The sequence below is a fragment of the Schistocerca piceifrons genome, chromosome 10, assembly GCF_021461385.2.
Source record: "Schistocerca piceifrons isolate TAMUIC-IGC-003096 chromosome 10, iqSchPice1.1, whole genome shotgun sequence".
Lineage (NCBI taxonomy): Eukaryota > Metazoa > Arthropoda > Insecta > Orthoptera > Acrididae > Schistocerca > Schistocerca piceifrons.
The window spans coordinates 87,044,121-87,071,259 of record NC_060147.1 but is presented as its reverse complement, the minus strand read 5'-3'; the positions used below and the strand labels follow the sequence as shown (position 1 = coordinate 87,071,259).

Below are 27,139 nucleotides of genomic sequence, written 5' to 3'. Positions count from 1 at the left end.
ATTGTCCATTGACTAATCTCTTAGGTGACACTTCTGTAGGATTGACATTACAATTATTTTGAGGAAGATTGCATGTTTCTCAGAATGATTGTGAATTTGTAGTAGTTTGCGGTGTTGCATGGTCATGTTCAACCAGAACTCCTCGTCACTCCTGTTCCTTTTTGTGCCCCTTTTAACCAGTTGAAGGCATTTAGATTCATAGCAGTTAGGTTCTTCATTTGGGTACAGAAGTTGGTACTCTCAGACAAATCATTTCACAAAACATTCAGCTATTACTTTTTTAATTTTAATTTTAATATTCAAGTTTTTTTTCAGAAAGAACTAAACATACAGGACAATTGGATGATGTGAGGGACGATGGAAAAGGGTAAATGTATCCATTTGAGATAAGGGACCTGGTCCGGAAACGACCAAGTCAAGAGTTATAAGTGAAAAGTGTTCTGATCTGATACCTTTCACAGTGGGATAAATATACCGGGAATTTTATTGCTAAGATTTTAGGATAGGCTACTTTCAGATATGATAGTATGGATCATAACAAGAAAAAATGTCTAGTAAACATAGGCCGTAAAGTGTATACCTGAGGAGCTACGAACACTTGTTCTATCTCCACTACTGTGAAACGCGCCTCCTCTATTGAACAAGTGGTCACAGACCTCAAGGTATGCATTTTAGAGCTCATGTTTACTAGACTTTATGGTCCACACTACCACCTCTAAAAGTTGCCTACCCTACAATGTTAGCAACATCAGTACTGGTACAGGTATTCCACTGCCAGAGGTATCAGAACGAATTTTGCTTTCCGGACCAGGGTCCCTTACCACAAATCAATACATTTACCCTTCTCCGTCATCCCTCACAGTTTGTAAGATTATCACCGAATTACTCCGCATACAGGAAAATTCAGGTGCCCCTACCGATGTCGTTTTATGCAGCACGCAGTGTTATATCTGACCAAAAACCTCGACCGAGATTTGGATATTCTCTCGCTCGCTCGCGCAAACTGTTGGTCTAGAGAAAAAACGCATAGGACCTTTATGTACACTACTGGTTACACCACGAAGATGACGTGCTACAGACCTCGCTGTATGGTCTCCTTTCCCCAGGGAATTCAGACCAAACTTTTGAAGGTGAATTCCCTACCTAATGAAACATCTGACGAAATTTCAAGATTTTGTATGAATACTATCGGAATGTTTGATCTTGAGAAAAATAAATGTGTGGCATTTTGTGGAGACAACACCAACACAAGCTTTGGTGGTTTAAAAAGACAAGGCAAATGCAACGTATTTACCAAATTAAAGGCAACAAAGCATGAAAAAATTTAAGGCCTAGGGTGCCCTGCACATGTTTTACACAATAGCGTGCAGACATCGGCTGACAGTTTAAGCTGTGATGCTGAAACTGTCGTCATGAATGTATACTCAAACTTTGACATATACCCTGTTAGAACAGAGAGGCTTAAGGAGTTCTGTGATTATGTGGGAACTGACTATATGAATGTAATGTGTCACTCGAAAACTCGCTGGTTATCACTGTTTCCAGCAGTTGAAAGAGTAATCCGCCTGTTTGAACCGTTAAAAGATTTTTTCCTAAATGAAGACAAAGCTCCCAAAATATTGGTTCAGTTTTTCAGTAAGTGAAGCCTACTTATGGTTCATTCACAGTCACCTTAGCACTTTGCAGCATGGGATAAAGGAAATTGAGGGAAGCACGAAAAGTGTAATAGAGGTAAATGATGTTTTGAAAAATGCTCTGGAAACTGTTACTAAGAGGCGAGAACAGCAGTTCATTTCTTCCAATGTTAAATCTGTCCTTAAAAGAGCAGAAAAATTAGAAGCAATGGAAAGGAGTTTTAGAGAAGTAGTTAAGTTTTATGACACTTGTGTAGAATATCTCAGCAAGTGGAGCGCCTCATATTTACCCTCATCGCCGGTGTTTGATTGGATGTTACTGAAGAGAGTGCCAAAATGGGAAAGTGTTGAAGAGACAGTTTCTTATTTGAAGAGTAAAGAGATTGAAATCGATGATTCCATTCTCTTTGATCAGTTCGGCATACTGACAAATTTTGTTGAAGAAAGTCTTCAAAAGTGGAATGATGAAAAAAAAATACAAAAAAAAAAACACCATTGGAATGTCATGAGATGTGGGTGAGTTTTTTTAAAAGCTGTGACTGGCTTCAGCATTACTCTGAGTTGCAATTATTACCAAGGTATTTATTTGCAATCCCAGCCCATAATGCCAATGTGGAAAGAATATTTTCGTTCACGAATATCCAGTGGGCTGATGAAAGAAACAGAATGGAGGTGGACTCTCTTGAAGCAATCCTGCAGATCCTGTACAACTACAAAATGGATTGTGCCGAGTTTTAACACTGTGTCTCAAAGAACAAAGACATGATCAAGAAGGCTGGTGAAAAATATCCTTTTCTCCAAGGACAGTCAATTCCATCTAATAGTGCTCAGTAATATCAAGCTCATGTTAATATTAATTGATTAAAAGTTGAATGGCTGTAAAATTTTGTAAAATCGTAATACATTTCTTTATTACTGTATACGTTTATTAAATGCCAGTAATTATACAGATAGTCCGCAACTCGTGGTCGTGCGGTAGCGTTCTCGCTTCCCGCGCCCGGGTTCGATTTCCGGCGAGGTCAGGGATTTTCTCTGCCTCGTGATGACTGGGTGTTGTGTGCTGTCCTTAGGTTAGTTAGGTTTAAGTAGTTCTACGTTCTAGGTGACTGATGACCATAGATGTTAAGTCCCATAGTGCTCAGAGCCAATTATACAGATAATCTAGATTATATCAATCTTTTGTTTATTAGTTATAATAATCGGGTTAACAAAATGTATCAACAAAACATTAATATTTAAAATTAAGAAACCTGCGTACACGTGGAATGACGTGTCCATTGGCACCCAGGTGAATGTGTCCCGGTTTTCACCGAAAATACGAGAGCTATCCACAAAGTACACTACGTTTTGGAATTAAAAATAAATGAAGTATTGGAAATTTTTTTATTATATACAGATGAAAGCCACACTTAAATACTACTTTTCTACGTAGTTGCCATTTAAGTTATGGACGAGCTTGGAAATTCCTTCGTCGTAGCCCGCATCTCGTGGTCGTGCGGTAGCGTTCTCGCTTCCCACGCCCGGGTTCCCGGGTTCGATTCCCGGCGGGGTCAAGGATTTTCTCTGCCTCGTGATGGCTGGGTGTTGTGTGCTGTCCTTAGGTTAGTTAGGTTTAAGTAGTTTTAAGTTCTAGGGGACTGATGACCATAGATATTAAGTCCCATAGTGCTCAGAGCCATTTGAACCATTTTTTCCTTCGTCGTAAACTTCGGCCGCCTGCGCCTTCAACCACGTGGTTACCTCTTCTTGAAGCTGTGCGTCGTCATCAAAACGCTGCATAGCCAACCACTTCTTCATTGATGGGAATAAGTGGAAGTCGCTCCGTGCCAGGTCGGGACTGTACGGCGGATGAGGAAACAACTCCCACTTTAATTCTAAAACGTAATGTACTTTGTGGATAGCCCTCGTAATTTGGTCACCCTAGAGAAGCGCCAGTTATTACTCTTGCCTCCGCAGCGAACACGTTCGCGCTATATGGTGGCAACTCGCATGTATTGCGACTGAATTGCTTCCCTTGCAAAACACAGCAGAAATTATGCAGAAGTGGCGAAAGGCGTGTGAGAAGCTTCCAGCGAACGTTCCAGTACGTCAGCTGCTCCCTAATGGCAGCACAGATCAGTAAACAGCAACAACCACGTACAAGTTAGAAAGTGAACTGAATGTAATTTATCATATCCACGCTCTGTTTTACGTGTAATAAACCGATTATTGATTGAAAGCTTACGTGATCTTACCTCTGTCCCGTGACAACTGCTGCAAGGGAAATAAGCTTGTATGGTGACTGGCCAGCTAATCTGATCAACTCCGAAAAGCCCGGCCGATGTGGCCGAGCGGTTCTAGGAGCTTCAGTCCGGAACCGGGCTGCTGATACGGTCGCAGGTTCGAATCCTGCCTCGGGCATGGATGTGTGTGCTGTCCTTACGTTAAGTTAGGTTTAAGTAGTTCTAAGTCTAGGGGACAGATGACCTCAGATGTTAAGTCCGATAGTGCTTTTTTGAACTCCGAAAACTGCCACGTGTAAAATAAAACATTTCTGCTAACTATCATCACATTACGATCTTCAGTTTCCTTTGCTATTGTGGATGAGATATCTGGCGTTTCCTGATCAATCACGGATTTTATTTCTCAAATTACTCTTAAGTTGTTTCATATATACGAGCTGCATTCAAGTTCTAAGGCCTCCGATTTTTTTCTCCGGACTGGAAAGAGATAGAAACATGCGCATTGTTTTAAAATGAGGCCGCGTTCATTGTCAACACGTCCCAGAGATGGCAGCACCGTACGGCAGATGGAATTTTACCGCCAGCGGCGAGAATGAGAACTGATTAAATACTTGAAATGGTGACGTTTTCCTTACTTGAACAGCGTGCAATCATTCGTTTTCTGTATTTGCGTGGAACATCGTGTGACAACAAACCGAAACAACCTCGGGCTCGCACAAGCCGGTCTGACGACACGATCGAGAAAGTGGAGAGAATTGTTTTGGGGGATAGTCGCATGACTGTTGAACAGATCGCCTCCAGAGTTAGCATTTCTGTGGGTTCTGTGCACACAATCCTGCATGACGACCTGAAAATGCGAAAAGTGTCATCCTGGTGGGTTCCACGAATGCTGACGGACGACCACACGGCTGCCCGTGTGGCATGTTGCCGAGCAATGTTGACGCGCAACGACAGCACGAATGGGACTTTCTTTTCGCCGGTTGTGACAATGGATGAGACGTGGATGCCATTTTTCAATCCAGAAACAAAGCGCCAGTCAGCTCAATGGAAGCACACAGATTCACCGCCACCAAAAAAATTTCGGGTAACCGCCAGTGTTGAAAAAATGATGGTGTCCATGTTCTGGGACAGCGAGGGCGTAATCCTTACCCATTTCGTTCCAAAGGGCACTACGGTAACAGGTGCATCCTTCGAAAATGTTTTGAAGAACAAATTCCTTCCTGCACTGCAACAAAAACGTCCGGGAAGGGCTGCGCGTGTGCTGTTTCACCGAGACAACGCACCCGCACATCGAGCTAACGTTACGGAACAGTTTCTTCGTGATAACAACTTTGAAGTGATTCCTCATGCTCCCTACTCACCTGACCTGGCTCCTAGTGACTTTTGGCTTTTTCCAACAATGAAAGACACTCTCCGTGGCCGCACATTCACCAGCCGTGCTGCTGTTGCCTCAGCGATTTTCCAGTGGTCAAAACAGACTCCTACAGAAGCCTTCGCCGCTGCCATGGAATCATGGCGTCAGCGTTGTGAAAAATGTGTACGTCTGCAGGGCGATTACGTCGAGAAGTAACGCCAGTTTCATCGATTTCGGGTGAGTAGTTAATTAGAAAAAAAATCGGAGGCCTTAGAACGTGAATGCACCTCGTATTTGTCGTTTACTATTTTTTTCAAGATGACATCTTTTTCTTTCAACGATATGAAATTACACGCTTATTACGACTAATAATGTTAGTTCGTTACGGAAAAAAGTGCATGGTGTTGGATGGGAATAAAACTAACTCGGAAAAAAATGCCACGTTACAAGATACAAGAGTGAACGACATAATTGTACCACTCGTGCGTTTAGCACCACAAATAATTACAACGTACTGGTAGTATCTCTGAGTTGATGAGGCAGTCGCCATTACTCGGCGTATTTATCAACTTGTAATATGCCGTTTCAAGGCAATTAAGCTTTGAAAATTTATCATAAACACGTCACCCTTATCATTAACTGTCAGTCATTAATTAAACTACAATATAAGCTTTCAAGAAATACAACAATACCCACGAAACAAAAGTATCACGATTCATACTTCACGATTAGCATTATGAATACGGTCGTGGATTACGGAAGCGAAGAATGGAGATTCGCGACATGCTACATCTTATGAATGTAACACTAATGTAAGTACGTTCAGCAATATTCAGTGTAATTTACATATCCGTCTGATTACAGAACGAATGCTGAAATAAATATTTGGCTGTTTATTTTCGAATACGTGACTGCTTGCTAGGGTGTGGTTAGGCAGGAACCTAAGGCGACAGCGAGTGAAACGAGGAGCAATAACATTCATACTCTTTCTTCTCACAAATATCTGTTTATTTCCCAATATGTAACAATTTCCGGCTGTGTGGTTTGGCCAGGATTGGCAGATTTTTCAAAAATAAGAAACGGAGTGTTCTCAAAAATGGCTCTGAGCACTATGGGACTTAACTTCTGAGGTCATCAGTCCCCTAGAACTTAGAACTACTTAAACCTAACTAACCTAAGGACAGCACACACACCCATGCCCGAGGCAGGATTCGAACTTGCGGCCGTAGCGGTCGCGCGGTTCCAGACCTTAGCGCCTAGAACCGCTCGGCCACTCCGGCCGGCGGAGTGTTCTGTCGGCGTTTTTAATGACCGTTCTTTCCAGTCACAAATAAATTAAAACTGGGAAATTGGTGACATCAATACTTGTACTTTGAGGGTCACATCAACACAAGACACGTTTTTCAATAACCAATTAAATGAAAAGGTAAATTTTACATAAATACTCCACACATAATTACTATGATCTCGCAGCGCGGAGCGGCCGCGCTATGTCAAGGATTGCGCGGTTCCTCCCGCCGGAGGTTCGAGTCCTCCCTCGGGCATATGTGTGTGTTGTTCTTAGCGTAAGTTAGTTTAAGTAATGTTTAAGTCTAGGAGCCGATGACCTCAGCAGTTTGGGCCCTTAGGAATTCACACACGTTTAAACTATGATCTCATACACCAGAAACAGAAAAACGTTACATTTTGATATTTATCTATACAGCACAGGAGTAAATCATGATGTATTTTACATTCCACTTTTATCAATAAATCGTACTTTGAGGGTAATTTGGCATCTTTTAACAATTTTTATCACCTTTTTGTATCACCCTTCGCAAATTTATAAATTTGAAAAGTATCGTCTCTTTTATAGGCCATGTTAAATCTGTCGTTTTTCACAACTTAAAAAACAAAACCGGAAACTCCGAAAAATGAATAAATACAGGGGCGAAATTAAAGTACAAAAGAAAGGAATCCATTGTCTGGAAAACCTATTTTAGGCAGAAACCTAAGCGGAGAGCTTAAATTCCTTGTCACGAATATTTGGAAGTTGATATTCTAACGTACACAAAAATCATGAAGAGACAGATACTTCATATGTTGCAAACAATGGCGCTTCCGGTTTGTATATTTCCGCCGCTAATTTTTTGTCGAAGTTGTGAAACACAGAATAAACTTTCAAAAACTTTTTTGTTTTGTTTTCGTAATTACGCATCTGATGGTGTTAATACAGGGTATTGCAAAAAAGGATATGCGTATTACATAGTATTATGGTGTCAAAAACTATCGACCTATGCGCCAGGGGTCCGCAGCTCGTAGTCTCACGGTCGCGTTCTCGCTTCCCGAACACGAGGTCCCGGGTTCGATTCCCGGCGGGGTCAGGGATTTTCACCTGCCTCGAGATGACTGGGTGTTTGAGCTGTTCTCATCATTTCATCATCATTCCTCACAGTGGCGAGATTGAACTGAGTAACGGCTGGGAATTTTACGAACGCTGATAACCGCGCAATTGGGCGCCCCACAAACCAATCATCATCATCATCACCATCATCATCTGCGCCAGGGGTCGATTATTGGTGAAACGAATGCATTGTATAGGTTATATCCCTTGCCAATAGATGTCTGTTGTCTTATGTTTGCTTGGTTACCTTCACATGTCGCAAAATGGCTACTCCGCAGCAAAAATCATTTTTGTGTACCACCGTGATTACAGTGCCAAGCCGTTTCAGGCTGAGGTATGAAACTGATCCTCCGAATAAATGGAACATTTGCAGGTGGTGTCAACATAATGTAGACACAGGATGTGTATGTAAAGGAAAGAGTCCTGGGCGTCCTCGTGTTTCAGACGGAAATGTCACACGAATTCAAACCGCTTTCCAACGTCGTCCTACAAAATGAACTCTTGGTGCCAGTTCGGTGTTGCAACTGCCTACAACAACAATTTGGTGCGTTTTCAAACGTCGGCTGGCTATGAAACCATAGAAGTTACAGCTGTTACAGGCTCGACGTCATGATGGAAAAGGCAAACGTGTGTCATTTTCTGACGAGCTTCAGAATGCTATTGACTATGAGAATACTTCCGCACAACGCATCGTGTTAAGTGAATTATTAGGCGCTACAGTCTGGAACCGTGCGACCGCTACGGACGCAGGTTCGAATCCTGCCTCGGGCATGGATGTTTGTGATGTCCTTAGGTTGGTTAGGTTTAAGTAGTTTTAAGTTCTAGGGGACTGATAACCTCAGAAGTTAAGTCCCATAGTTCAAAAATGGTTCAAATTGCTCTGAGCACTATGGGACTTAACATCTATGGTCATCAGTCCCCTAGAACTTAGAACTACTTAAACCTAACTAACCTAAGGACAGCACACAACACCCAGCCATCACGAGACAGAGAAAATCCCTGACCCCGCCGGGAAGCGAACCCGGGCGTGGGAAGCGAGAACGCTACCACACGACCACGAGATGTGAGGAAGTGTTTGCAGAATACTGAAAGTGTTGGCGTTAAAAAAGGTTTGTGCCAGGATGCTACCAGGATGTTGACAGTGGCTCACAAAGAAACAAGAAAAACGGTATGCAGCGAACTTTTGGAACAGTACGAGAATGGTGGAGATGAATTTCTTGGAAGAATTGTGACAGATGATGAAACGTGGGTACATCATTTTTCACCAGAGACGAAGAGGCAATCAATGGAGTGGTATCATGCAAATTCACCCAAGGAAAAAAAAATTCAAAACCACACCTTCTGATGGAAAAGATATGGCTACGGCGTTTTTCGATTCCGAAGGACCCTTGCTTGTGGACATCGTGCCAAGTGGAACCACCATAAATTCTGACGCATTGTGACGACACTGAAGAAACTTCAAGCTCGACTGAGTCGTGTTCGACCATATCGGCAAAAGCAGGATGTTTTGCTGTTGCACGACAATGCACGGCCACATGTCAGTCAAAAAACCATGGAAGCGATCACAAAACTCGGATGGACAACACTGAAACACCCGCCTTACAGTCCTAACCTGGCTCCATGTGACTATCGTCTCTTTGAGAAACTGAAAGACTCTCTTCATGGAACAAGGTTTGAAGATGACGACTCCCTTGTGCACGCTGCCAAACAGTGGCTCCAACAGGCTGGTACAGAATTTTACCGTGCGGGTATACATGCGCTGGTTCCAAGATGGCGTAAGGCAGTTGAGAGGGATGGAAATTATGTGGAGAAATGAAAATATTGTTCCTAAAGGATGTATCTACACACTGTAAAACTTTCAAACATGTAGAATAAACGACGGATTTTTAAAAAAATAGTGTGCATTTCTTTTGGGGTGATCCTCGTATTGTAACAGGTACCCAATTTGTTATGTATTTCGTCGACCTACATCTGTAATACGATAACAAGACGTGCAGAATACATTGCAATCATCTGACACCACGCAGATCGACAGTTAAATCGAAAGCAGCTGTATTTTGACCGCCATCTTGTCCACTGCATTACAGATCTGTTTTTGTGATCGTGTTTCCAAGTTCCTAAGTACGTTTGTGAAATTTTGTGAACACTGATCAAGTTAGCCACGAGAGCCACAGAAATGGAAACACATCAGCTCATCACAACGGGACTGCCACGCCAGGAGACCAAAGCGAGTGACTCTTAGAAAACATTTTCATGCAAACATCAGTCCAGCTTACATAGTGATATCACATCTTACTAGGTTTTCTCTTCTCCCACAGGATAACCAGAGCACTTGTGAAAAGACTGTTTAACATCTGCATGAATCTATTCTGAAATAGTTTTTGTAGTGTCATATAGCCTGAATGATGACGTATACCCTCGAAACTTATCGCACAATAAACAAATAATACATTAGTCAACAAATTTTGTGTCTGGTAACGATAATTAAAAAAACCCTTTACGTTTTTTTCGAGTTCAGGCTATCTCACATTGGGTCCTATATATATATTGCATCACTCCGGTTCCCAGAACTCCTGAAGATACACGTTGACTGTGGAAGTTGTATTACACACACAGTCCCTTTGATTGTTCAGAGATGTCACTAAACCCGCCCCAAAGATGTAAACAACCATGCATTCGCAGCGCCTATTAGACGGATGGGGTCCGACAGGCGATGTTCCAGTTATTCCACCAGGAAGGAGGTGTTGTCTGTGTTTCAACCATGACTATACGGTCAATACCGCGGTTCGATCGCGTCCGCATTGATACTTTGCGCCAGGAAGGGCTCTCAATAAGGTAAGTGTGCAGGCGTTTCTGAGTGAACCAAAGTGATGTTATTCGTACATGGAAGAGTATAGAGAGACAAGAACCGACGATGACATGCCTCGCTCAGGCCGCCCAAGGGCTACTACTGCAGTAGATGACCGCTACCTACGGATTATGGCTCGGAGGAACACTGACAGGGACACCACCATGTTAAATAATGCTTTTCCTGCAGCTACAGGACGTCGTGTGCAAAATAGGCTGCATGATGTGCAAGTTCACTCCCGACGTCGATGGCGAGGTCCATCTTTGCAACCACGACACCGTGCAGTGCGGTACAGATGGGCCCAACAACATGCCGAATGGATCGCTCAGGATTGCCATCACGTTCTCTTCACCAATGAATGTTGCATATGCCATCAACCAAACAATCGTCGGAGGCGTGTTTGGAAGCTGTCCAGCGAGTGCAGCAGGGTGGAGGTTCCCCGATGTTTTGGAGTGGCATTATGTGGGACCGGCGTACGCCGCTGGTGGTCATGGAAGGCGCCGTAACGGCTGTACGATACGTGAATGCCATCCTCCAACCGATAGTGCAACCATATCGGCAGCATACTGGCGAAGAATTCGTTTTCATGTACGATAATTCGCACCCCCCATCACGCACATCTCGTGACTGACTTCCTTCAGGACAACGACATCGGTCGACTAGAGTGGCCAGCATGTTCTCCAGACATGAACCCTATCGAACATGCCTGGGATAGACTGATTTGCGCTGCTTATTGACGACGTGACCTACCAACCCCTCTGAGGGTCTACGCCGAATCGCCGTTGAGGAGTGGGACAATCTGGACCAACAGTGGCTTGATGAACTTGTGCATAGTATGCCACGACGAATATAGGCATGCATCAATGCAAGAGGACGTGCTACTGGGTATAAGAGGTACCGGTGTGTACAGGAATCTGTAGGTCTCGCTGTATAGTGGTACAACATGCAATGTGTGGTTTTCATTAGCAATAAAAAGGGCGGAAATGATGTTTATGTTGATCTCTATTCCAATTTTCTGTACAGGTTCCGGAACTCTCGGAACCGAAGTGATGCAAAACTTTTTTTGATATATATATATATATATATATATATATATATATATATATATATATATATATATATATATATCGGCGATATCTTTCCACACGATTAATCGACATCAAACAGGCAATATCGAGTGCCGATACCTTTATTTTATATTACACTTGTTTCACAATTTTCAGTAAATACTTCAAATTGTGCTTTTTGAAATTGTAGAATTATACAAAGGAGTCTTACTACTTTTTGACGTTTGATCACGTTCAATCTTTCTTTTGACTATTTTAAGCAAAAGAAGTCCGGCTGTACTGCGGGAGGGCGATGTGAATAGACTAACAAGATTTCCGATGTGAAGAAATAACACACCAACTAGGTTAAAAAACAATTTTTAACGCAACTAGTTGCTATTTCTTCACATCGGCATCCTTCAAAAATACACTAATGGCCATTAAAATTGCTACACCACGAAGATGACGCGCTACAGACGCGAAATTTAACCGACACGAAGGGGATGCTATGATATGCAAATCATTAGCTTTTCAGAGCATTCACACAATGTTGGCGCCGGTGGTGACACCTACAACGTGCTGACATGAGGAAAGTTTACAACCGATTTCTCATACACAAACAGCAGTTGACCGGCGTTGCCTGATGAAACGTTGTTGTGATGCCTCCTGTAAGGAAGAGAAATGCATACAATCACGTTCCCGACTTTGATAAAGGTCGGATTGTAGCCTATCGCGATTGCGGTTTATCGTATAGTGACATGGCTGCTCGCGTTGGTCGAGATCCAATGACTGTTTGCAGAATATGGAATCGGTGGGTTCAGGAGGGTAATACGGAACGCCGTGCTGGATCCCAACGGCCTCGTACAACTAGCAGTCGAGATGACAGGCATCTTATCCGCATGGCTGTAACGGATCGTGCAGCCACGTCTCTATCCCTGAGTCAACAGATGGGGACGTTTCCAAGACAACAACCATCTGCACGAACAGTTCGACGACGTTTGCAGCAGCATGGACTATCAGCTCGGAGACCGTGGCTGCGGTTACACTTGACGCTGCATCACAGACAGGAGCGCCTGCGATGGTGTACTCAACGACGAACCTGGGTGCACGAATGGCAAAACGTCATTTTTTCGGATGAATCCAGGTTCTGTTTACAGCATCATGATGGTCGCATCCGTGTTTGACGACATCGCTGTGAACGCACATTGGAAGCGTGTATTCGTCATCGCCATACTGGCGTATCACCCGGCGTGATGGTATTGGGTGCCATTGGTTACACATGTCGGTCACCTCTTGTACGCATTGACGGCACTTTCAACAGTGGACGTTACATTGCAGATGTGTTACGACCCATGGCTCTACCCTTCATTCGATCCCTGCGAAACCCTTCATTTCAGCAGGATGACGCACGACCGCATGTTGCACGTCCCGTAGGGGCCTTTTGGATACAGAAAATGTCCGACTGCTGCCCTGGCCAGCACATTCTACAGATCTCTCACCAATTGAAAACGCCTGGTCAATGGTGACCGAGCAACTGGCTCGTCACAATACGCCAGTCACTACTCTTGAGGAACTGTGGTATCGTGTTGAAGCTGCACGGGCAGCTGTACCTGTACACGCCATCCAAGCTCTGTTTGACTCAATGCCCAGGCGTATCAGGGCCGTTATTACGGCCAGAGGTGGCTGTTGTGGGTACTGATTTCTCAGGATCTATGCACCCAAAATGCGTGAAAATGTAATCAGATGTCAGTTCTAGTATAATATATTTGTCCAATGAATACCCGTGTATCATCTGCATTTCTTCTTGGTGTAGCGATTTTAATGGCCAGTAGTGTACAAATAGTATTCAAAAACAACACTGAGTAGAACCGGAAGACGCTCCAAAATTCCGTCTTGCGTACGTCTATCGGATCATCTTAGAGCGGCGTGGTGACCGAAAAAGTAGAGATCTTAGAAAACGCACGTTACCATGCTTTTTTATTTATTTCTCTGTTGTTCTTGTACATCAAAGTCCTACTACAAGCACCCCGTTCAACAAGACTTTAAAAATTTATGTTGGGTGTTCGGGAATTCTCGTTACAATCTTCTAAGTCTTGCAGCGGTGTGTGAATACACAATACTCTGAACACGAACGTATGTCAGGAAACGTACCGTCTCTGTGCTACAGCAGTTTGAAAATATGTCTGCTAGGTCGGTGTGAAATAGGGTAGTCATGGTGGGGATTGATTTGACGTCTGTCGTCCCTCGATCCTATCTCTGACCTCGTTCGAGCCTCATTCGCGTGTCTATAAGTGTTAGAGGAAAATGGTTGAGCACACGTTTGGAGAATATACCGACATGATCCTCCTTCAGGGTGTCCAGAAAAGGACTCCCTGATTTCAAAATTAAATATCTCGAAAACAAAGATCGATAGAGGAATGCAGTAAACGGTATGTTTATTGTGAAAGCTTTAAGAAGTTTATACAGCAGTTTGAAATAATAGTTACAAAAGCTGCTAACAGATGGCGCTGTACGCTGTACAGCTCATATCAGCATACATAAGTGAAATAATCGTATGAAAACAATCTTTGCAAGCAATCACATCACAATGTTTTCAAAATGTTCACCATTGGCACTACAGAGGTGGCGCAAACGAAGAATGAAATTCGCCATCACATTTCGTAGTGTCTCAACCGAAATGGATTCACATGCCACAGAGATCGCCGATTCAAGCTCGTCCAGCGTGGCGGGATGCTTCGGGTAGACCATGTCTTTCACTGTGCCCCACAAAAAAAAGTCACAGGGATAAATCCGGCGAATATGGCGGCCAATCCATGCCTGCACCAGTAAATTTGGGATATTCCAAAGCAATGACTCGATTCCCGAAGTATTCCTCAAGAAAGCGAAACACTTGTTCGGTCCGATGTGGTCGGGCTCCATCTAGCATAAACCATTCAGCACCTGGTCGATCCTCTAACGCTTGCTGTGTGGCGACAAATTGTTCCAAAATTGCAACGTAACGTGCACCAGTGATCGTTTCTCGAATGAAAAAAGGTCCAATACTGCCTCTGCTGCATACTGCAGCCCACACAGTAACTTTAGGAGAATACGGGGGTTTCGCTTCACGCCAATATGGCTTTTCGGAAACCCAAAATCGCCAGTTCTGCTTATTCACGTATCCATTCAGGTGGAAGTGTGCTTCATCTGTAAACCAGATGCAGCCAACATCAAATCCTTCACTATCAATCATTGCGAGCATCTGATCAGCTAAGGCAACCCTTTGTTGCACAGCTCGTACGGGTATGGCCTGGTGCGTTTGAATTTTGAATGGAAACATGTGTAGGCTCTTTCTCAGTATTTTCTGCGTGCTGGAACGCTTCAAACCAGCCTCAAACGCAATTCTACGGACGGATGACATTGGATTTCGCTGAATAATTCCAGAAACTGTGGCGATATTTTCAGGCGTAACTGCGGTTTGCTTGCGACCAACATGCCCCACTAGATCATCAGTTACACTGCCTGTTCGTTGAAATTTTGCGAAGAGCGTACGAATGGTTTTCGCGACGGGTCCTTTTGGAACATTAAGTCGTGCTTGAAAACTTCGCCTTGTTGCCGTAGGACTCTCTTCTAACCTGTGGTGCTATAGCACCCGAAAAACGCGTTGTTCAATGGAGTACATGGGTTTAATCTCTTCCTTCGGTACGCTAATCTCCTTTCACGTTTCAATAGTGGAACTGATCGCTCTGGGCTTCGGATCACTATTTATAGTAGGCACTACGTATGGCGATAACAGCGCCATCTGTTAGCAGCTTTTGTAACTATTATTTCAAACTGCTGTATAAACTTCTTACAGCTTTCACAATAAACATACCGTTTGCTGCATTCCTCTATCGATTTTTGTTTTCGAGATATGTAATTTTGGAATCAGGGAGTCCTTTTCTGGACACCCTGTAAATAGTGAGCCTGACGGTGAAGGATGAGCCGCCCATCGCCTTTATCAAGATCGTTCTCCCCAACGTCCGACTCCATCGCATACCCTTTTCGTCACAGTTACGCGACAGCTTCGAGGCGTTACTAGAGTGCTCGAAGGAGACGCCGCACACCCGAATTGGAAGAGAACCACGTGGAAGAGAACTCGTTTACGAGTACACGAGCAATTTCTTTGGCTGCTATTGGGCGGAACTGTTGAACAAGTGATGTAGTGGGTCACTTCTATTGAATTACGAGTGTTGCTCAGAAAATAATGCACAGCGTTCTTTTCTCAGCCGAAAACAATGGTACAAAAGCGAAACGTTACACATGTACGATCTGAAATCTCCGGAATGAGCGCGCCAAGTTTCCGTCACTTTCCGACAGATAGCGTAGCTGGGGGACAGTTTCAAAGTGGTGTCTGTAGGTGATGTACCTTACAAGCAACGTACCGTCACTGAATTTCTCACTGCAGAAAAAGACACTGCGGGCAATATTCACAAACGCTTGTGCAAAGTCTATGGAGCATCTGATGTCGACAGAAGTACAGTTAGTAGCAGGGCACAGAGGGTGAGGTCATCAGAAGGCGGTTCGGCGGAGCGGTCGGGGCAGACCATCCCCGGCTGTCACACCTTTACTGTCTGAGGATCCGGCCAGTGTTGCCAACTCGAAAAAACCCGAGTCGCTAGATTCAATATCAAAAGTCGCTAGAAAGTCGCTAAAACTGATTTTACTATGGGTGTACTGAATATTTCGTGCTGTGAATGGCGCAGTAAGCCAGTGGTGGAGGGGGGAGGGGGGAGGAGCAGGAGTTAATAAAATAAAAATTGTCTCATACGTAATTGCTACATTGCTTAAATAAATGACGCATCGCTTGCAACAACATACATATAAAATACGTTAACGTTTAATTAAACATACATATAAAATACGTTAACGTTTAATTAAACATGTTATCATAATTGACGCAACACATAAATTGTTGTTTCAATCACAGTAGTCAAATATACTAGAAATACAGAACTATATTTGTAACAAAAGAAAGCAAGAACTCAAATTAGGTTACAAAATATACACATACCAGTATGTGAGCTATTAATCGTTGTCACTCAGAAGATCGAATAACTCTTCTGTTTCATGCTCTGACAGAACTGTAGTTGATGTAGTGTGTTGAACGTCGCTCAAAAGGTGATGTTGCAGTTCGACTGGTTTTGTCGCAAAACAGTAACTTTTCTTCGTACCAATAAGCTCCAATACGTCTGACGGTATGTCAAAAGATGCACAATCTTTATTTTGTTTCTTCAGCTGGTCTCTCAATATGATCAAAGAATTAATTGTCTTTAACGATAATCTGTTACGTTGTTTAGTTTTTATAATGTTCATGGAACTGAATATTCTTTCCACTTCTGCATTTGAATGCGGTAGGCATAGAACAGTCATTGCTAGCTGTGAAATGAAAGAAAAAGGATTCTCCCCTGCGCCATTTTTATACTGCAAAACCGCACTCCAAAATCGAACAGTGTTAGTAGTGTTATTCCACCCAATAAAGTTGATATTATGCCATTCTTGCAGCATACCGTCTATGAAATCGCCACTAAAACCCTATTCTTTGGCTACATCCGCTACAGCATCATTTTTATTCACTTGTAGTGTTTCTTCAACATCCAGCATTGACTTTTTTTCAGGATCGTAACGTTACTTGGCAGTCTTTGTTGATTTTCTTCTATGAGTTTCAGACTAAACTGAATGCATCTCTTCTTCAAATAAACTTTATTTTCTTCAGACAAACTTGACTCGGACAATTTCTGTTCAAACGTGAAGCCAAGGTTCGGATTTGCGTACATACATTCGCTTGGAACTGGTGTTGTTAACAAATCAACAGTTGGAAAAACTATGTTTTGTCCGAGTGACTGCATGAGAAATGGAAGTGTATCTAGTAATTTAGTGGTGTCATTGTCCTCTCCTTCAAAAGCTTTTATTGCTATTTGTACGTCTTTTAAAGCATGTTTAAGGTAAAACATGTGAAGATGATTTGAGTCGTCACAAATGTACTAAATGCTGAACAATGCTACTGATGTGCTAAGAACTTAATTTAACTTAGTAAATCTAGAACAAAGGCAGTGTAGTACCCATTCTATAGATAAAATCTTAGTTTTGTTAATGAAAATACTGGCCCAAAATAGTTTTGATCTGTACTTCAAAAGTCGTCAGTACTCCAAAAGTCGCCAAATAAGTCGCTAAATAATTTTTGTCGCTAAAGTTTTTTTTTTTGTCGCTAAGGCGAAGGCAAAAGTCGCCATTTCTAGCGACAAAGTCGCTAAATTGGCAACAATGGATCCGGCCCTGCGACACGGGCAGGGAAAGCCCCTGACTTGGCGCAGTTGCAATAATGACGTCCAGCAACAATATTTGAAGCGATTAAACTTCACAAAAGACTCAAAAGAAAACACCAGTACACTCAGTCGCACACTGTATACGGCGCGCACAAAGTACAGGGTTATTACAAATGATTGAAGCGATTTCACAGCTCTACAATAACTTTATTATTTGAGATATTTTCACAATGCCTTGCGCACACACACATAAAAACTCAAAACGTTTTTTTAGGCATTCACAAATGTTCGATATGTGCCCCTTTAGTGATTCGGCAGACATCAAGGCCGATAATCAAGTTCCTCCCACACTCGGCGCAGCATGTCCCCGTCAATGAGTTCGAAAGCATCGTTGATGCGAGCTCGCAGTTCTGGCACGTTTCTTGGTAGAGGCGGCTTAAACACTGAATCTTTCACATAATCCCACAGAAAGAAATCGCATGGGGTTAAGTCGGGAGAGCGTGGAGGCCATGACATGAGTTGCTGATCATGATCTCCACCACGACCGATCCATCGGCTTTCCAATCTCCTGTTTAAGAAATGCCGAACATCGTGATGGAAGTGCGGTGGAGCACCATCCTGTTGAAAGATGAAGTCGGCGCTGTCGGTCTCCAGTTGTGGCATGAGCCAATTTTGTAGCATGTCCAGATACACGTGTCCTGTAACGTTTTTTTCGCAGAAGAAAAAGGGGCCGTAAACTTTAAACCCGTGAGATTGCACAAAACACGTTAACTTTTGGTGAATTCCGAATTTGCTGCACGAATGCGTGAGGATTCTCTACCGTCCAGATTCGCACATTGTGTCTGTTCACTTCACCATTAAGAAAAAATGTTGCTTCATCACTGAAAACAAGTTTCGCACTGAACGCATCCTCTTGCATGAGCTGTTGCAACCGCGCCGAAAATTCGAAGCGTTTGACTTTGTCATCGGGTGTCAGGGCTTGTAGCAATTGTAAATGGTAAGGCTTCTGCTTTAGCCTTTTCCGTAAGATTTTCCAAACCATCGGCTGTGGTACGTTTAGCTCCCTGCTCGCTTTATTCGTCGACTTCCGCGGGCTACGCGTGAAACTTGCCCGCACGCGTTCAACCGTTTCTTCGCTCACTGCAGGCCGACCCGTTGATTTCCCCTTACAGAAGCATCCAGAAGCTTTAAACTGCGCATACCATCGCCGAATGGAGTTAGCAGTTGGTGGATCTTTGTTGAACTTCGTCCTGAAGTGTCGTTGCACTGTTATGACTGACTGATGTGAGTGCATTTCAAGCACGACATACGCTTTCTCGGTTCCTGTCGCCATTTTGTCTCACTGAGCTCTCGGGTGCTCTGGCGGCAGAAACCTGAAGTGCGGCTTCAGCCGAACAAAACTTTATGAGTTTTTCTACGTATCTGTAGTGTGACGTGACCATACGTCAATGAATGGAGCTACAGTGAATTTATGAAATCGCTTCAATCATTTGTAGTAGCCCTGTATTGGTGTCAGAGAACTACGCATAGCGACAACAATCAGACGCGTCGGCAACAGGCGGCAAACGCGCCGCGCGACAAGCAGACCTTCCCGGCAGTATTTCGTGAGACACACTGTATATGAACATCATAGCGGACCATCTGAATCCCCTCATACTTCGTCTCAGTGGCTTTCGCGTCATGCCCATACAATCATCTTAAGAGTTATGTCAGTTATAACGATGATAACGTAAGGACAACACATCATGCAGGCCCCGAGCGGAGAAAATCTCCGACCCGGCAGGGAATCGAACTCGGGCGCTCTCAGTTAGCAGCCAGCCATGCCGACCTCGCAGCTACCGAGGCGGACTCCGCAATGCTATCTTCCAGAAGGACAACAAAAACAAATACATTAACAGCAAGTGTTAGGAAGTCGTCCCAAACCCGTAAGTATTTCAGTTCCCCAAAGGACTCATGACGAGCCATTCTTCAATTTCTGTCACAGAAACAAAATGATTTGTGGAAGAATGCTGATTGCTGCAAAAACGGCGTCTAATGACAAAAAATATACAATGCGGAAAATAAAAGCTAAGCTCTTTGTTATGAATAATGAGCGTATGGCATTGGAGGCCGGGAGACCCCTCGCGGGGCGGTTCGACCGCCGCTCCTCAAGTTCTCTAACGCCACTACGGCGACTTGCGAGTGCACGAGGATGAAATGATGATGAAAGGCAGAGAAAAAACCTGACCCCGCCGGGAATCGAACACGGGACCGCGTGCGCGGGAAGCAAGAACGCTACCGCAAGACCACGAGCCGCGGACAGCTCTTTGTAATGGTATTAAACTACAAACAGAGGAAGGCAAACAAAAGTGGATCAACGTTATGATAAGAGAGCGCAATACACAAGTTCCCATAAAAACTGCAATAAAGGAGTCATTCTCACGAGAGAAATTGTAGCGTATTTAAAACAGTCAAGAACTGTGCCTCTGCTAAAGAAATTGAATGTGGAATACATACAAAACTACTCGCCAATTTCCTTGCTCTCATCGTTTTCAAAAATTGACGGGGGACAGATTAATGAATTATTGAGTAAACGTTCTAAATGAATGACAGGTGTGTTCCCAGTGGTGGAGGTACAAAATCAGACGTAGTAGAATTCTCAAAAGTCATCTTGATGCTCTTCACAACGATAAATGTGTCACAGGCATTCACACTTTGCCCCAAAGATTCTATTAAATAAGCTACAACAGTATTTCCAAACCTTTCTGAGCCCATCACACCCTAGCTGAGTTCGATATTAGTTTGTTCTCCCCACCTCCGACGTCAACAACATCAGTCCATAACTAAATTTTAGAATGAAAAAAAAAAAATGCTTGAACATTTATTTTTAGACCGACGAAACATAGTTTCTGTGGGTGTTTCATCAAATAATGAACTAATGGTTCTGTTATTTCTAACAATTTTTTTATAGGATGATGAAATACTTAGTAGTTACATGTAACTCCTCTTCAGAAAAGAAAGCTAACTATACCCATTCAGGATAGACTCTTGTTACAAAATATGCTTCCTCTGCATCACTTCTATCCGTAGCGACTCTTGCTTCACCGATACTCAACACCACCATTTAAAACAACCGAATTCAAATGCGTGCGCTACACTTAAGACGCGGTTCCGGCGATTTCGGCGCCCAGCAACCCAGGGGATGTGTTGTTGCAACACGATAACGTTCGGCCCCACACAAGTCTGAGGACTGCTGAACACTTCGCAAAACGGGGTTGGACAGTGTTACCACATCCATCCTACAGCCCTGACCTAGCCCCTTCGGCTTCTACTTGTTTGGACCATTAAAGGACGCCATTCGTGGAAGACATTTTGATGACGATGAGGAGGTGGTTCACACAGTGAAGCATTGGCTGCGCCACCAGGACAAGGATTGGTACCGACAGGGCATGCACGCCCTTGTTTCGCTCTGGAGGAAGGCCATACAGCGGGATGGAGATTATGTGGAAAAATAAGCCGTATAAGTAAAACACTACTCTTTCGTGAATTTCTCATTCCTCTACATCTACATGGTTGCTCTGCAATTCACACTTAAGTGCCTCGCAGAGGGTTCATCGAACCATTTTTATACTACATCCCTACCATACCACTCTCGAATGGCGCATAAGAAAAAGCAACACATGAATCTTTCCGTTCGAGCTCCGATTTATTTTATTATGATAGTCATTTCTCCCTACGTAGGTGGGTGTCAACAAAATATTTTCGCATTCGGAAGAGAAAGTTCGTGATTGAAATTTCGTAAATACACTCCTGGAAATTGAAATAAGAACACCGTGAATTCATTGTCCCAGGAAGGGGAAACTTTATTGACACATTTCTGGGGTCAGATACATCACATGATCACACTGACAGAACCACAGGCACATAGGACACAGGCAACAGAGCATGCACAATGTCGCCACTAGTACAGTGTATATCCACCTTTCGCAGCAATGCAGGCTGCTATTCTCCCATGGAGACGATCGTAGAGATGCTGGATGTAGTCCTGTGGAACGGCTTGCCATGCAATTAGTAGACGAAAGGACGTGCCTCTCCAATGGGAACCGAAAACATCTGATCGCAGGGTCATAGGTCAACCGATTCCTCCACAGGAAAACACGTCTGATATATTCTATACGACACTGGTGACGGCATGTGCGTCACATGACAGAAATATGTTGTCGACCCACCTAACTTGCACACTTGGCGAATGGGTAAAAAGATTCTTCTACCTTGCCCGATTTAGGTTTTCTTGTGGACGATATTATCACTCCCAAAAAAGTGATGAAAACATAAAGAGTTTGTCACATAAACTGCAACAAATGAATGCAACAGTTTCACAGTTTTCCCTGTGTTCTGTCAAAACATATGTTTTTTACGTTTTCAAATGTTTCCGTGTGTAGACCGTCAAATCCTGCATATGTCCAAGCAAATCTGAACATGTCCTGAAATTTTGGAGAGCGAAGTTTATTATGTGTGAGTGCCTGAACTTTGATAATTGTCTGAAAATAAAAAAATTAAACTTTTCACTCGACAGAAGATTTGAACCAAGGACCTCTCGATCCGCAATTGCTCACGCTAACCACGGCGCTCGTAAGTCGACAATGTCCTCGATGTTGCTTACCTTGCGCATGGACTAATCAGTTTGTGTATTTTGCTTATTTTTTTCATAGTTCCACACAACTTCTTCCTGTTTTCTCGATTGATCTGTGTTCAGTTTTTCATGGCCTATCCCTGTGCCAACTTATAACTAAATCTGAGAGGGGTGCGATGGGGAGGTTCCCTTGTTAGTGTATTTATCCTCCCTCTACGATTTTTACCCTCCACGCTGCCGACCAATGCTAAATTTGTGATCCCTTGATGCCTCAGAACATGTCCTACCAACCGATCCCTTCTTCTAGTCAAGTTGTGCCACAAACTTCTCTTCTCCCCAATCCTATTCAATACCTCTTCATTAGTTATATGATCTATCCATCTAATCTTCAGCATTCTTCTGTAGCACCACATTTCGAAAGCTTCCATTCTCTTCTTGTCCAAACTAGTTATCGTCCATGTTTCACTTCCATAAATGGCTACACTCTATACATTTCATAAACGACAAATACTTTCAGAAACGACTTTCTGACACTTAAATCTATACTCGATGTTAACAAATTTCTCTTCTTCAGAAACGGTTTCCTTGCCATTACCAGTCTACATTTTATATCCTCCCTACTTCCACCATCATCAGTTATTTTGCTCCCCAAATAGCAAAACTCCTTTACTACTTTAAGTGTCTCATTTCCTAATCTAATTCCTCAGCATCACTCGACTTAAAGTCGACTACATTCCATTACCCTAATTTTGCTTTTGTTGATGTTCATCTTATATCCTCCTTTCAAGACACTGTCCATTCCGTTCAGCTGCTCTTCCAGCTCCTCAAAGTTTTTATTTCTTCTCCGTGGATTTTAATTCCTACTCCGAATTTTTCTTTTGTTTCCTTCACTGCTTGCTCAATATACAGATTGAATAACATCGGGGAGAGGCTACAACCCTGTCTCACTCCGTTCTCAGCCACTGCTTCCTTTTCATGCCCGTTGACTCTTATAACTGCAGTCTGTTTTCTGTAGAAATTGTAAATAGCCTCTCGCTCCCTGTATTTTACCCCTGCCACCATCAGAATTTGAAATAGAGTATTCCAGTGAACATTGTCAAAAGCTTTCTTTAAGTCTACAAATGTTAGAAAGAAGGTTTGCCTTTCCTTACTCTTTCTTCTAAGACAAACAGCTTGTAGAAAGTATACTTAAAACAGAACGCTTTCCACTCAAATCGGTTTCATTCGTGCACTTTCCCTGAACAAAAGAACGTCATAACTTAATCTCTTATGGAATTCACTGCAGTGACATGGCGGTTCTCACCTACAAAAGCGTATCTTTTTGTCGATTGTGCTACCTGGCACGTGAATGCACCTGCTGGTCTTTCGCCGCCTTATGTAACCACGATACACATTTCAGTATAATGTCAACATTATCACGCCTATCAATTTCAGTACTTATATGCAGCAATATGCACTTACTAGTCATTACTGCGAACGTACATTCTATCACTTCTCGAGCCTTATAAAGACGCATGTTGAAATTAGTTTGCTCTGGTCCCGAGTTTTGACACTGGGAATGGTCTCCTTACGTAAGTCTTCAGTTCAGCTGCCTCGTGACCGGTGGTTGCGGACAACGTTTTTGTCGGACGGATACAGCTCCACTGGACAACCAGGCTTACTCTTCCTTCTACATCTACATCCATATTCCGAAAGCCACCTGACAGTGTGTGGCGGAGGGTACACCTTGAGTATCTCTATCGGTTCTCCCTTCTCTTCCAGTCTCGTGTTGTTCGTGGAAAGAAAGATTGTCGGTATGCCTCTGTGTGGGCTCTAATCTCTCTGATTTTATCCTCATGGTCACTTCGCGAGATATACGTAGGAGGGAGCAATATACTGCTTGACTCCTCGGTGAAGGTATGTTCTCGAAACTTCAACAAAAGCCCGTACCGAGCTACTAAGCGTCTCTCTTGCCGAGTCTTCCACTGAGGTTTATATATCATCTCCGTAACGCTTTCGCTATTACTAAATGATCCTGTAACGAAGCGCGCTGCTCTCCGTTGGATCTTCTCTATCTCTTCTATCAACCCTATCTGGTACGGATCCCACACCGGTGAGCAGTATTCGAGCAGTGGGCGAACAAGTGAACTGTAACCTACTTCCTTTGTTGTCGGGCTGCATTCCCTTAGGATTCTTCCAATGAATCTCAGTCTGGCATCTGCTTTACCGAAGATTAATTTTACTTGGTCATTCCATTTTAAATCACTCCTAATGCCTACTCCCAGATAATTTATGGAATTAACTGCTTCCATTTGCTGACCTGCTATATTGTAGCTAAATGATAAAGGAGCTTTCTTTCTTTGTATTCGCAGCACATTACACTTGTCTACATTGAGATTCGATTGCCATTCCCTGCACCATGCGTCAATTCGTTACAGATCCTCCTGCATTTCAGTACAATTTTGCACTGTTACAATATTTCAATATACTACAGCATCATCCGCAAAAAGCCTCAGTGAACATCCCAAGATCATTCATATATATATATATATATATATATATATTGTGGACAGTAACAGTCCTACGACACTCCCCTGCGGCACACCTGATGTCACTCTTACTTCGGAAGACTTCTCTCCATGCCGCGTTCTGTTATCTAGCAACTCTTCAATCCAATCACACAATTGGTCTGACAATCAATATGCTCTTACTTTGTTCATTAAACGACTGTGGGGAACTGTATCAAACGCCTTGCGGCAGTCAAGAAACACGGCATCTACCTGGGAACCCTCGTCTATGGCCCTCCGAGTCTCGTGGACGAATAGCGCGAGCTGGGTTTCACACGATCGTCTTTTTCGAAACCCATGCTGCTGATTCCTACAGAGTAGATTTCTAGAAAAATGTGGAACGCTTCACGATTTTGCGTGTCATCCTTGTGCAGGAGCCATGCTAATCTTCCCTGTATCGGAAAATTTTAGTATACGAGGTGTGGCTAGAAAAAAACCGGACTAGTACTGGTGAAACAATAAAACGAATGCAATAAGGCTGAAAGTCGCGTGGCCTGTCACGTGACTCTCGCTCCGCCTACTGCTCGAGTTTCATCTGCCTCCTGCACTCAGTCTGCCCGTGGCGTCTGTTTTAAGTAGTTGACGTTTTGTCTGTGCGTCGGAAAATGTTGAGTGTACAGAAAGAACAGCGTGTTAACATCAAATTTTGTTTCAAACTAGGAAAATCTGCAAGTGAAACGTTTGTAATGTTACAACAAGTGTACGGCGATGATTGTTTATCGCGAACACAAGTGTTTGAGTGGTTTAAACTATTTAAAGATGGCCGCGAAGACATCAGTGATGACACTCGCACTGGCAGACCATTGTCAGCAAAAACTGATGCAAACATTGAAAAAATCGGTAAACTTGTTCGACAAGATCGCCGTTTAACAATCAGAACAGTGTCTGAGTTAACAGGAGTTGACAAGGAAAGTGTTAGGCAGATTCTTCATGAAAGTTTCAACATGAACAAGGTGTGTTCAAAAATGGTTCCAAAGTGTCTCACAATTGAAGAGAAGGAACGCCGAAGAATGATTTGTTCTGACATCCTGGAAAACATTGAAAGTGATCCCACCTTCTTACAAAATGTTATTACTTGCGATGAATCGTGGTTTTTTACTTACGATCCCGGAACTAAACGCCAATCGATGCATTGGAAAACTCCTGGTTCTCCACGACAAAAAAAAAGCACGAATGTCAAAATCGAAATTCATGGCAATGATGATTGTTTTTTTTTTTTGACACCAAAGGGATTGTGCACATTGATTGGGTACCAGAAGGACAAACAGTGAATCAGTATTACTACATTAGCGTCCTGGTTACACTACGTGAGCGAGTACGGAGAAAACGGAACGATTTGTGGAGAAAAAAGTCATGGATCCTTCACCAAGACAATGCCCCAGCTCACAGTGCGTTGTCAGTGAAGACGTTTTTGCCAAAACACAACATTCCCATCTTAGATCATCCACCCTACTCACCTGATTTGGCCCCCTGTGACTTTTTTCTTTTCCCTAAAGTCAAGTCAGCTTTGAAAGGAACTAGATTTGAGACTGTTGAAGCAGTAAAAGAAAAACCGACGGAAGTAATGTATGGACTTACCGAAAATGATCTGCAGCATTGCTATGAACAGTGGAAAATTCGTATGGAGCGGTGTAGAGACCAAGGAGGAGAGTACATTGAAGGAGATAACATGAAATTGTAAATAATTGTAAATAAATGTTTTTTCCAGCATCAGTCCGGTTTTTTTCTAGCCGCACCTCGTATGTACCGCCAAAGCGAGATAAAAGAAGGCTTTGAGGGCAGCGTGGCTCTTGTGGAGAACCCTGTGACAGGGGGACGCGCCTCAACTCTGCGGGAACACTGTGCCCAGCCAGGTGGCTTATCACCTGGCGTCGCTATCCGCCACGTGTCGCCTTATCAGCAGCGGCCAGTGACTCAACAACAGGTTTCATTCTCCTGTCAACCGCTACCGCGAGTCACGCTTACAAGTACGGTACGGCCACTGTTGTTCTGAACTGCGTACATGGTCGCTGTGTCCTCTGACCGACCAGCCCTTGAGGACCAGGGCTCTGATTCAACCAACAGCAGTAGTAGTTGTGGTTATGGTCCGTAGTCCAAAGACTGCGATGCTTCATCCCGTGCAAACCTCTACACCTCTGCATTAACTATTGCGTCCACTTGAACCTACTTATTGCATTGCCGGCCGCGGTGGTCTCGCGGTTCTAGGCGCGCAG

General features: G+C 43.4%; 1 protein-coding gene and 1 pseudogene across 1 annotated transcript in view; both read right to left on the bottom strand.

Moving 5' to 3' along the window:
* Positions 1 to 27,139, bottom strand: part of LOC124718713 (protogenin A-like) — a 416,220-nt gene that overhangs the window by 233,464 nt on the left and 155,617 nt on the right. The gene's annotated exons all lie outside the window — the stretch shown is intronic.
* On the bottom strand, positions 25,256 to 25,356 carry LOC124719205 (annotated as a pseudogene).